Here is an 11,722-nt window from a genome sequence, read left to right on the forward strand (position 1 = left end):
AAGTATTTCAGTGCACTGTCAAACTGCCAATTTACACTCTATAAAACCATTATTTAGTATTACCCGGTTTTTCACCTTTATGTTCTTAATATTGGCATAGCCATTACATATTTAAAACAGTAATATAATATATACTAAACCTAAACTAATCTTGACAAACTGTATATCATTTGAAAGCTTACAATCTCTAGTTTACATATTTGGTGATTGATTTTCTAAACAAATTACAGAGGAGCCATTATTTATCAATTTGAAACAAGAATATTTTCATGCTTGTTCAGACCTTTATTTTGAAATAGTGATGAACATGAAAAATCATGAGAGAGTGGTAGAAACCTCAGTTTGTTTTCATGCCAAGAGTTCAAAAGATAGCCTCCATTTAATTATTTTAGAAAAAAAGGTCAGAAAAAAGTTTTAAATATAAAGAAAAAAATAATAGATTCACCATTTGTGATGTGGCAGCGAGCTATAATGCACATACGTGTTCTTTTTGTGTTTCTTAGAGGTTGAATTCATTTCAAAATCTGCCAAACTTTTGCCAAACCATCCTATACTTCTGAATAGGATGTCTACTTCATAAATTGTATGAAAATTGTAAAAAATAATGCTTCAGATCACTCAAACAACATATGGAAATGGAGGCGCCCTTATATGGGCAGTAATGTCAACTAGTGGAAAAGTTTGGTACTGCGCCAGAACAAAATCTCACTGAAAGCATATTTTTTGAGATATTAACCTAAAATTTGAAACACAACTTGTTCAGATTTTGCATTTTTAGAGTCCCCCAGGTTTCAAAAATATATATTTTATATAAAATATGAATAATTACATTTTTAACATTGTACATTTTCATAAACTCAAACTTCTAAAACTTTTTTTCTGTTTAACTTTCTTAATTTTTTTCACAAGATCAATCTTACATCTCTATTCCAAAGCATTCTTGAATTACAACCATTTAAGTTTGGAATGTGTATTTTCATGTCTATTAAAAAAGGGGGTGCCGCTTAAGGGGTTAAAATGCTCAACATGGGTTAATGGAGTGTGAGGTATGGAAAAATGGGTCACTCTTTAGTTTACGGTCCAATTCTTACTATTAACTAACTATTATCTATGACTTTTGCCTTAATAAACTCCTAATTACTGCTTATTAATAGTTAGTTGTTAAATTTGGGTATTGGGTAGTATTATGAGACGTAGAATATGGTCATGCAGAATACGTGCTTTATAAATGCTATAAACAGCCAATAATAAACAAGCTAATAAGCAACTAGTTAATAGTGAGAATTGGACCCTAAACTAAAGTGTTTACAAAAGATAAATATGCAACTTGCAAAAGAACAACCGTTGTTTCTGCACAGATGCAAAGTACAGAGGGCCAAAAACGTATTAGGACACTTAAACCAGACTATAATATAATATCGAAACATGCATTAATTTAAAAGATAGCACAGGCACACTTCTTAAGCAAAACATTTCACCAAAAGAAGTTTGTTAGGTTTAATTAAAGTCCACAGTTAATCACCTTAACACCATTTGTTTAAATGTCAATGCAAAAACTACTCAGAAAATTCAAGAAAAGATCTAGCATTGTGTGTTTGCAGATTCCAGGGATATTCTATCTATGCAATGACGTTTATACATTAAGTGTGGGTTAAATGTCTAAATACTTTTTGGGGTCGAAAATTACAAATAGGTGTGCGCATCCTTAACCCAATTTGGGCTCAGGTGTTAGACAAAAAAAAAAGAGAACGATAAATAGGAAAAAATATAATGTCTGCACACTGAAGTTACAGCTCCGGACAATATATACATATTATTTCTGAAAAGCGCAACGTTTCAACAGATCTGTTCATAAATATATATTTATATATACATATTATGGAGATGTAGCTTCATTGTGCAGATATTATTTTTTGGTACAGGTGCATCTTATGGACTTTAAATTAAAATATTTGCAAATATTTATAATGCATCATACCTCTACATTTACTACTGTGTGTGTGACACATTTGGAGACATTGAAACTTGATGCTTGCACATATTTGAGCATCTGAATGACACTTTCCACACGCACGGCAGTCAGAATAAACGCATTCTGATCTATATCAGTTTTTCTGCATGATGAGAGAAATGGAGATAGAGTTCCGTGATTTTTTAAAGACGGGTGGATAAATGTGCTTTTCCTCTCTCTGTTGTCTCATCAAAGTTGCTTTGCGATGTGTTTGACACAGGAGCCCCAAGTTCAATGTATGGAGCATTAAAGACGTCATCGGTGTTCTGAGAGGATGACATTGATGGTCCTGATGTGATAAACAACATGCCAGTGTGACATGTTGAGTGTCAGCTGACACATCTCGTGATGCAGCCACACATTACAGCAAATACCGTTTGACAACTTATTTTTGATGCATAAAATAACTTTATTATTTTAACTTTACAACTAATTTATGCACAAAAAAAGCACACTGGACAATGGTTCCCATCTAAATGCTTGACAGGATGATCAGCCTCAAAGGGGGTTAAGACCGCATCAGCCAGTCAGGCATGTAGCAGGACACCTTTCTTAAAAGGGCGTTTCAAAGCATTGTGTGAAAGTGCCTGTAGCAGATTCTCTAGTGTGTGTTTTTTGACAGATCTGTGGTCAAATTACACCTTTAATTGGTTGTTTTTGTCCACATGCAATTACAAATACAGCTCAGGAAACTGGACGTTATAGTCATACCAGTTCTGAGTTTGCCAGAGGACAGTACCAGTTTGCCGGAGGACATTTGAATGTTTTATGCTCTGCAAGTGGTTTTGCTACACATGGGGTGTTATTTCAGCTTCCCTGTATTGATTATTACAGTTCGGATATTAGCATTTGTGTACAGTAGAGATTGAATCTAGAAAGGTCTAGGAACTGCACTACCAAAAACACTAGAGAGATGCAAGTTGCTACTTTTGTGGAAAAAGATGTTTGTTAGAAACGCATTATAGCAGTGGTTCTCAAACAAGGGACTGGACACAAAATGGACTAAAATTATTTGAAATAAGACAATTTTATTTAAGGGTTTTCACAGTCTCGGAAAAGCTGGTTACTGTGTTTGATCACAGACATGAAAAAAGTTGTGGAAATTACTAGAATGCATATTCATTTTAGTTATGAGAAACTTTCAAGGATTTCATTGGCCAGAAATTGTGGTGTTCACACCTTATCCTTATTATGAATGAATCATATTCATTGGTCATAAAAAGTGTGAACCATGTGTCATTAGTATTATTGGATACTATTATTGAACAATTTAGAATATATAATTCTCTATATGCATGTATGCTGAGCTCATAGGCAGCACAATGAGAGGAATACAGCAAAAGTCAAGGCCTGTACTGTGCAGACTGTGGAAAATCGTGTGAAATAGCATGTAGAGGTAGTGTCACAATGACAAATTCCCTCAGTGCTCCTCTATAGTTCGCAGGTCACCCTTAATGATGAGTGAACCTGTGACATTTGAATTATGAGTACACACACATAAATACACAAGCATGTAGAGGTCTGTCATTTTTATCATAGGTACTCTTCAACTGTGAGTGACGGACACTAAAACCAAAATCCAGAAAATCACATTGTATGATTTTTAAGTAATTCATTTGCATTTTATTGCATGACATAATTATTTGATACATTAGAAAAGCAGAACTTAATATTTGGTACAGAAACCTTTGTTTGCAATTACAGAGATCATACGTTTCCTGTAGTTCTTGAGCAGGTTTGCACACACTGGGGATTTTGGCCCACTCCTCCATACAGACCTTCTCCAGATCCTTCAGGTTTTCGGGGCTGTCGCTGGGCAATACGGACTTTCAGCTCCCTCCAAAGATTTTCTATTGGGTTCAGGTCTGGAGACTGGCTAGGCCACTCCAGGACCTTGAGATGCTTCTTACGGAGCCACTCCTTAGTTGCCCTGGCTGTGTGTTTCGGGTTGTTGTCATGCTGGGAGACCCAGCCACGACCCATCTTCAATGCTCTTACTGAGGGAAGGAGGTTGCTGGCCAAGATCTCGCGATACATGGTCCCATCCTTCCTCCCCTCAATACGGTGCAGTCGTCCTGTCCCCTTTGCAGAAAAGCATCCCCAAAGAATGATGTTTCCACCTCCATGCTTCACGGTTGGGATGGTATTCTTGGGGTTGTACTCATCCTTCTTCTTCCTCCAAACACAGCGAGTGGAGTTTAGACCAAAAAGCTCTATTTTTGTCTCATCAGACAACATGACCTTCTCCCATTCCTCCTCTGGATCATCCAGATGGTCATTGGCAAACTTCAGACGGGCCTGGACATGCGCTGACTTGAGCAGGGGGACCTTGCGTGCGCTGCAGGAATTGAATCCATGACGGCGTAGTGTGTTACTAATGGTTTTCTTTGAGACTGTGGTCCCAGCTCTCTTCAGGTCATTGACCAGGTCCTGCCGTGTAGTTCTGAGCTGATCCCTCACCTTCCTCATGATCATTGATGCCCCACGAGGTGAGATCTTGCATGGTGCCCCAGACCGAGGGAGATTGACCGTCATCTTGAACTTCTTCCATTTTCTAATAAAAGCCTTCTCACCAAGCTGCTTGCCTATTGTCCTGTAGCCCATCCCAGCCTTGTGCAGGTCTACAATTTTATCCCTGATGTCCTTACACAGCTCTCTGGTCTTGGCTATTGTGGAGAGGTTGGAGTCTGTTTGATTGAGTGTGTGGACAGGTGTCTTTTATAAAGGTAACAAGTTCACACAGGTGCAGTTAATACAGGTAATGAGTGGAGAACAGGAGGGCTTCTTAAAGAAAAGCTAACAGGTCTGTGAGAGCTGGAATTATTACTGGTTGGTAGGTGATCAAATACTTATGTCATGCAATAAAATGCTAATTAATTATTAAAAAATCATACAATGTGATTTTCTGGATTTTTGTTTTAGATTGTGTCTCTCACTGTTGAAGAGTACCTATGATAAAAGTCACAGACCTCTACATGCTTTGTAAGTAGGAAAACCTGCAAAATCAGAAGTGTATCAAATACTTGTTTTCCCCACTGTATATATGTACAGTTGTGGTCAGAATTAATAGTAAATATGATCAAATATGGCTGTAAAAAATAAATCTGCATTGTTTATCCTTTTGATCTTTCATTCAAATAATTCACAAAAATCTAACCTTTCATTGAAGTAAAAGAATTGGGGGAATAGCACATTATGAAATAAATGATTTTCTCCCAAACACGCTGGCCATAATTATTAGCATCCTTTTATTTAATACTTTTTGCAATCTCCTTTTGCCAAGATAACAGCTCTGAGTTTCCTCCTATAAAGCCTGATGAGTTTGAAGAACAACTGACAAGAGATCAGAAACCATTCCTCCATACAGAATCTCTCCAGATCCTTCAGATTTACATGTTGGTGCTTCTTCTCTTCAGTTCACTCCACTCATTTTCTGTAGGGTTCAGGTCAGGGGACCGGGACGGTCATGGCAGAAGCTTCATTTTGTGCTCAGTTACCCATTTTTGTGTTGATTTTGATGTTTTTTTTGGACCGTTGTCCTGATGGAAGATCCAACCACGGCCCATTATAAGATTTCTAGCAGAGGCCGTCAGGTTTAGATTTTTTATCTGTTGGATCCACTTTCAATTCTTTTACTTCAATGAAAGGTTCGATTTTAATGTATTTATATCTATGTCCGTGGCATCACATGTCCAGGCATGTGGCACATTACGTATACTGCACACTGTTACTATCAGCCTGACTATCAGTAAGTCATTGTCTTTGTGACGGTATGACTAGCTGAAATTCGTTTGTCTTTGGCGGTTTGCTTCATAGCTCGTCAGTCCAGATGATTCTCTAAACCGTTTGGCTGCTCACAAGGTGAGATCTCATCAAGATCTGATCCTAATCAAAGCATGTCTGTTTCCGCCACAACTCTCTTCCCAGTTTGTGGGTGTGTTTTTGACTAATTGACCTCACTCCGCTTGTCATGTGAGATGATTTATAATGTGATGGTTTATAATGTTACTTATGATGGTTTTGTAAGATGCTTTTACTTTCATATCTAGATCACATGAACTACATCTGGTGATAATGTGATATGAAACTCAGTTACCTTTTGTGATTCCTTTTTATCTGTGAAACTGTGTATGTATGTGTATGTGTGTGTGTGTGTGTGTATGTGTATATATATATATATATATATATATATATATATATATATATATATATATATATATAATTTAATATAGATTTACAGAAGTACAATTTAATAAAATTGTATTATATGATTAATATCATGTTTTTTTTTAATATGATGGTTTCATTATAAATATGGTGATTGTCTCTAAGGTGGACACCCAACTTAATATTTATTCTGATTAATTGTTTCAAGTAACTAGTATAGTAACGTGTTACTTTTTTCAAATAAGTAATGAAATGGGGAGAAATATTGAGTTAATAATGAGTCGTTGTAAACGTGATGATCATTGTAGTTCTAGACTAAATGTGAGCAGGCATTTATTCATCTCACGTACACAAAAACAGATTCAGTATTCTTCAAAATAAATAAAACCAGAAATGCAAATTCAGAATATTATGCAAACCTGCAATAATGAAACGTTAAATAACACAAGTATACACGTACTAAGAAAGATAATACATTACTTTCCATTAAAAGTAACTAAGTAACACAAATAGTTACTTTTTTAGGGAGTAATGCAATATTGTAACACTACTTTTAAAAGTATATTTCACCAACACTCTATGTGTAATAAAGTTAAAATATAATGCACACTTTGTTTTTAGTAATAGACCGTTATAAAATGACTTTCAATCATACACATTTCAGATTATTGTCCACAAAATTAAAACATTATTTAACTTATTTGAACAAATATTGATCATTGAGCTAAAAAAGAAAAAAGCCTAATGTTATCTTTTTGTAGAATCAGCTGTACAGAAGTGAAGGGTTGACTTGTCTTTGATTGACAGAAATTCATGCGATATCCTTTTGTCATCAGTAATGGAATGTCCTAGTGACAGATTTCAAAGGCCAGGCATAGTCATGTGATTCCTGTTATTCTTGGAATGCCACCCTGATAACAATCTGAGGGCCACACATTGTCACATGTCCTCTGCCTGTTTTTTGGGCGAAACACACCTCCAGAACGCTTCAGTAGCAACATGCTCTCGACTCCAGCCAAGTGTGAAGATATGCGCATACACACACCCCTTTTCGTTTTCTAGAAGTGAGCCTGACTTTGGGATGCGAGACAAATGAATACACACTACCAAGGAAAAGTTTGGACACGCTTGATTGATTTACAATATAGTCCGTTGATCTAAATGTTTCTGACTAAATGTTTGAAATTAGTTTTGTATACACATGTAAATTGCCTATGCACTAATTTCTTACTACTTACTTCCCATACTTTCATTGGTGTTATTTCAGTTTTGATCATTTTATTTTAAAGTAGTGTAAATGTTAAGTGAGTCGTAGTGTATCTTATTGCATGCATGATGCAAGAGAGATTGTTTAATATACTTTTTTTTTTATCCAATAAGAAGTGAAAAAAAATTATTTTTTTCTATATATTTAGATTAGATTAAATACAGTTTCTGGAGGCAGTCTAGTTAAAGCTAGGGTAGGTAATCCTGTTCAGAAACATTTTTTTTATACTGGGTGAAAAAGCTTTGGACGGAGCACTGACAGGAGGGGGCGGAGCTTAGAAGAGGTGCCACTTTCAAATCTGGCTAGCTCTCCAACATTATCTACCCTAGCTTTAAGGGAAATGTATTTTTTTGTCTTTTAAAAATGTTTAAATTCATTTAAAATATTTACCGGTAATAATAAATACAACTAAATAAAAGTTAGGGGTAAAACAAATCATCAAATATTGTGTTTTCAGAATATTCCCAAAACAAATTCCAGTCCTAAAATATACAATGTGCTTTGACGTGAAATGACACGAGCAAAGAGAACCAATTTGCCAAACTGAAAATGCAGAAATGCATTTATACAATTGATGATATAAAATGAAAGCTAATGCTTCTCTTAATGTCTTAAGTGAACATAAACAGCTGAGACTGAGAAAGAAATCGAGAGTATAACAGTGTGTTGGATACATGCAGCTCTTAAAGTGACAGCAGCCTAATAACCCTAGCTGTCTTTGTCCTTTAAATGTACACTGTGTAGGAATTTCTCCCATCTAGCGGCGAAATTGTATTTTGCACTCAAACGAATAGTTGCTCTCTAGCGCCTCGCTTTTTCAAATGCGTGTTGCAACTACGGTAGCCGTTATGTACCAAGAAGCTATGACAACAATAGCCCTTGGTCGAGTTTAACTATACGTTACATGTTCTGTTATGCTGCCATAATGAATTACACAACCAAGCAATGAAAAAAAAGCTTGTAATTTAGACCGTAACATTGACTTACCCGTCGAGAAGAAAGCAGGAAACTTCAGAGTCCCTTTCAAAGTCTTTCTCCTTCATTAGCTCTTTCCAACTGGGTAAAGCTATCCCGTTATTTACCCTCGGTTTTTGAATTCGCCGATCACGTTTCCTTTTAAATTCAATTTTGGCATTTCTCCTGTGGCTCGGCATAAGTATGATCCTGAATTATGAAGCACCGTGCAGTGCAACCTTTCAAATTTACCGGGGCAGTGACTCTCCTTGTCCTCTTCAGCAACTGCAAAATAACAGTAGTGTAACCATTAACAATACACACTACAGCCTATTTAAAAAGAGTTGCATCAATTTAACTTTGGCTTTTTTTTTTTTTTTTTTTGCCACAACCTTGATTGAGTGTTTCAGCTCGGCCTTTCCGGGAAGAAACTATGAATACTTCTTCCTCACAGCCCCGTTATAAATCTGCTAGAATACCTGATTGGCATCAAATATGTTTAGTAACCGAATATTTATTTGGATATGGTAAAACAATGGAAAAATGGATGCAAAGAACTTCTGTTACTATTTATAATCGCAGACGAGGAGTTGAGTTGATCTTGTGTTTAGGATACTGTGGAAAAGAGGAAACATTATCTGAGAAAAAAGACTGTATATATATAGTTAACATTAAATATACTAATTTTACACTATATAGATAATCAGTCTTACCTGGTTTGTGCATGATGTTGAAGTGGATTCTCCTCAGAACTGTGTTTGTGTGTGTGTGTGTGTGTGGTGGGAGGGGATCATTTATGGAAGACCAGGGCATTTTGACACTTTTTTCCCCCAAATATTTTGATATATATATATATAGAGAGAGAGATATTGAAAGTATGAGTGCTTATTTATATGTAGTTTACAATTATTCATATATAAATATATTCATATTACTGCCGGGCAACGATTAATCACAATAAATCGCATCCAAAATACAAGTTTGTGTTTAGCTACATAATATATGTGTGTGTACTGTGTATAATTATTTTGTATATTTAAATACACACATATGCATGTATTTAAGAAATATTTGCATGTATATACTGTGTATATTTATTTATATATATATATATATATAATTATATATATTTTATATATAAATAAATAAAAATTCTTAAATATATACATGCATGTGTGTGTATTTATATATACAAAATAATTATACAGAGTACCCACATTATGTAAACACAAAGTTTTATTTTTGATGCGAATAATCGTTGCCAACCACACAATTTATATATAAATGAGAATATATAAATACTCTTTGCTAGTTTTGACTAAACATAACTATTGAACTGTTATTGGCCAGGAAAAGATACACACGTCATAACACACATGGACTTTTTGGGGGTATATTTGACTATTTGTAGAGATACAGCTAGATTAACCACTCCTCCTTCTACACCAATAAATGACCAGGTCTTCATTTCTGTGGAATAATATGGAAAGAAGAATGAAGTTGGGGAGTGAGGATGCCTTCAGATTGTAAAACATCCATAGATATGTTCTCTAATGGCTTCCCCCAACCCCCTCCATCTGAGAACACAGCAAGCACCTTAACTACGGGTCATTAACATATGAAAGGTCTTCACACCTAACAGCCATCAGTGTTTCAGCTGTGAATGGCCATGCAATTTCCTGTTATGTGTCTGTGTAAGCCAAGTTTCTGGGCATTTCTGGAAATCTACTGTTTTGTGTAACTTAGCTCAGGTTTTTATATCCGGCATATCTGGCAAACCTGAAATTGCATGCAACCATGACCAGATATTATTGACCCCTTTCATGCAGTGCGTACCTGAAAATTGTGATGTTTCCCTGGTATCTAAATATTTAAACCCGGCTAGTAGAAAAAAATCCCTAGCGTTGAGCCCTTCTAAATATTCACTGTGCTATTAAATGAAAGATAAAATATGAGAGCTATGGAATGAACAGTGAAAGTAACAGAAGCTTACATTTTAAGCCAACAAATATTAAAATTCTTAAAATTCTTTTGGGTTCTCTACCCAATAGTTTTTTTTATATTACAAATGCAATGAATATACAGGTGTTGGGTATAGGCCTCCTGGAAAAAGTGGTATCGGAGAAATCCCTAGTATTTGCATAATGAGGTGATCTGGTTATGTAACAGCAGTTCAGCTACTTCAGAAACACTGATAGTATCTGGTATGTACCCAACGGAGAACAATGTCAAGCATTCAGATATTGGCTGTTTAGATGTGTCTTATGACTTATGAGTTGAATGCCTGCAAAAGAAGCTTGATAATAACTATTAAACTGGTCATGCTCACCTGGCTATCTCTTTAAGATACTTATTTTTGTAATTTATTTTTTTGCAGAAAATGCTGATTTTTATAATAATTCATTACATTTATACAGCGCTTTTCTTAGCAATCGAATCGCTTTGACAATTTTTCTTTTATATAGAATAATAAAATATAATTAATGGCAGCATCACTCAATTTAAGCAACAATTCAATATTTTTAGGTTAAAATGTACATACCGTATAAATGAAGCAACATTTATGTTGTGTAACTGAGCACTATTTCACTTTAACATTCTTAATCCTTTTTAATGATATTTTTCACTAGTTCCTGTACTCAGATTTTATTCAGACAGATTTTTTTTTAAAAGTACAAATATGTAGTCTCTTGTATAACTATTTTAGAATAATTGAAAAATGTGGTTTAACTTAGTTTTATCTTAGTCACACTGCTGAAAAGTTCAAGTAGTCTCTAATGATCAGGAACTGAATAGATTTAAAAAAGCATTTTTTGTGTGTGCTAAAGGCGATTTGATTTATTCTGATACTCAAAAGAAATGCCGTTTTTGTCCTGTAGACCAAGAGAGACAAAGCAGAATAAAGAGCTACACGGAAAGTTTCCTACTCTTACGTAACATGTTTGCCCTGATTTTCTTGATTTTGACTGTTTGCACAGCAATCTAAATCGGTTATATTATATAAAAACCTTCCAGAAGTCCAAAACTTCAGGTAGATGTGGTATAAAAAAAAAGCAAATAAAATAATCTCACCTGAAGGTGAATTGCGGTTGTCAAAGAAGATGGTCTGAATTGTCTTCAGTCCAAGTGTAATTATAATTATGTCTAGTAAGACTAGTATGACCTCTTTAGAAAAAAAAAGGAAAAAAAAGTATTCAGACACCAGACAAGATATTGATCAGTCTTGTCAGGTGAGTGTCAGCCACCCTGATTTCATTTCCAGAAGATAGACCAGCACCAGGTGAGCAGTGACACACCTCCAGATCACCAGCTATAAATACAGC

This window comes from Phoxinus phoxinus, assembly GCF_949152265.1.
Source record: "Phoxinus phoxinus genome assembly, chromosome: 2".
Taxonomy (NCBI): domain Eukaryota; kingdom Metazoa; phylum Chordata; class Actinopteri; order Cypriniformes; family Leuciscidae; genus Phoxinus; species Phoxinus phoxinus.